Source organism: Sinocyclocheilus anshuiensis, unplaced genomic scaffold (genome assembly GCF_001515605.1).
Source record: "Sinocyclocheilus anshuiensis isolate Anshui unplaced genomic scaffold, SAMN03320099.WGS_v1.1 scaffold186, whole genome shotgun sequence".
Taxonomy (NCBI): domain Eukaryota; kingdom Metazoa; phylum Chordata; class Actinopteri; order Cypriniformes; family Cyprinidae; genus Sinocyclocheilus; species Sinocyclocheilus anshuiensis.
The window spans coordinates 132,166-134,070 of NW_015542355.1; the positions used below are offsets into that span (position 1 = coordinate 132,166).

The following is a 1,905-nucleotide window of genomic DNA, read 5'->3' on the forward strand; positions in this document are numbered from 1 at the left end:
CCTTCACGACATGGCGGCGGCGGCAACAACAATACTACAGCGAGAATAAAAGTTACGCCTTCTTTCTTTGCGTGAACATTTGGGCAGCGTTATGGAAATCTTCCCACATCGTGACGTAGACATGTGGGGGCACGTTAGAATGAGCCGTTTTAGGTAGGCATGGTTGACTCTTAACTTTTATAAAGATGATCTCTTTGGATTTGAAACTTTAGTCTTTGCAACTTTACAGATCTTCTTTATGCACCAAGAGCTTGTAACACTCAAAAGAGAAAGGAAAAATTGAAATCGCATCATATGACCCCTTTAATAACCAATTTACAATGAATTTATACCTATGTTGTATTACGCTGTATGCCGTGGGACAAGCGCTTAGTAAAATGAATGAATGGATGGGTGATTCAGCTGTGGGTGCCGCCTGATAGCGAGACACGGCAATTCATTCACACGCAATTCCCACAGTGCATTATGGGTATTCTCTAGCCGTTGAGCATACATCAGTTGTACACTTGTTATTGCTGTGCATTGTGGTATTGAATGAGTGCGCTCGATAATGTCCACTAAGGTTTCGGACACCACTAAAAATGGCTGTCTGCTCAAATATTGCCCTATTTAAAGGTATAGGGGGCAATTTCGGACACAGGGAGAGACTTGCTGCCACCTACTGGCAGTTTTAGTTTCATTTTTAAAATATAATTTCAGTTATTTAAATCATTTAATATTTCTGTATTCAAAATGTTATATTTAAAATATTAATCTCAACATGAATTTCTACATTTAATTGCACTCATGCCACCTCTCAGCCTCATTAAATGTCTGTAAATATACCTGCATCCATTTTGTGTTCTTCTGTGCCACCTCTGTAGTGCAAATTAATTTTGTTAATACTGATTTTATTTGATCTGTAATTTATTCTGCTTATTCTATTGTTTTAATTAGAAATTTTGAAAAAAGCTTATAAATATACACTTTTGAATTTGATTTAAAAGATGACATACTTTCAATAAAATTAGAAAAAATGCCATTACAAAGTTTTAAAAATGCAACTGTAAGTCACTTAGGTAGTGAAATATCATCTCATTATGGAAAATTCTAGAAAAGTTCTAGACAGAAATTCTAAAACTCTTCTATGTTGCAACATTCTGGCAGTTTCTCTGCGGATTAGGGTAATGAGAAATACTGTAACTCAAGGTAGTGTATTAGAAAGCACATCCACCTCAGTGCATAATGCTAATCAGTAAGGTGTAGGATAATTACTCTGTGCTGTGCATGAAGTCATATCATCAGAGAGAATTAAAGCCCTCACGTTCTCTGCAGGTGGGCTCATGCAGCCTACGCTCCTGAAATACGATTGTCCACACATTTTTTTACACTCAATATAGAGGATTTCTATTCCATGGTGATGGTGTGTCCTCTGACATTGAGATATTTGAGCTCTTTTGATCGCAGAAGTGGTAATTATGGCTCCATGCTGCCTCCATACTCATAACTAATGTATTTACTTTTTTACTAATGTATTATTTTATTTTGCATTACATTTGTGCATTTGGGGGATGCTTTTATTCAAAGCGAGTTGCGTTGCATTCAAGATTTTATTAGACATTTTATCAGTTACATGCATTCCCTGGGAACTGACAATTGGCAATGCTAGCACCATCTACTGTTTGAGCTATAGGAATGAAGGCTCCACTAATTAAGTCATTAATTAATTTAATTTGTCTCATTTGCCATCTAAAAGCAGGCTTATGGAGGCTGATGCTTCCAAATTAAGATAGGATTATTGGCTTTCAAACATTAAATGGGTAGTAAATTGCAATGTGTTCAATCTTTGTGTATTTCTGTGTGTGTGTGTGTGTGTGTGTGTGTGTGTGTGTGTGTGTGTGTGTGAAATACACGTGTGTGACTAAA

The 1,905-nt window shown here is 36.5% G+C and overlaps 1 protein-coding gene across 31 annotated transcripts in view; it reads left to right on the plus strand.

Moving 5' to 3' along the window:
• The window catches only part of dlg2 (discs, large homolog 2 (Drosophila)), a 212,174-nt gene that overhangs the window by 76,819 nt on the left and 133,450 nt on the right, over positions 1-1,905 (plus strand). The gene's annotated exons all lie outside the window — the stretch shown is intronic.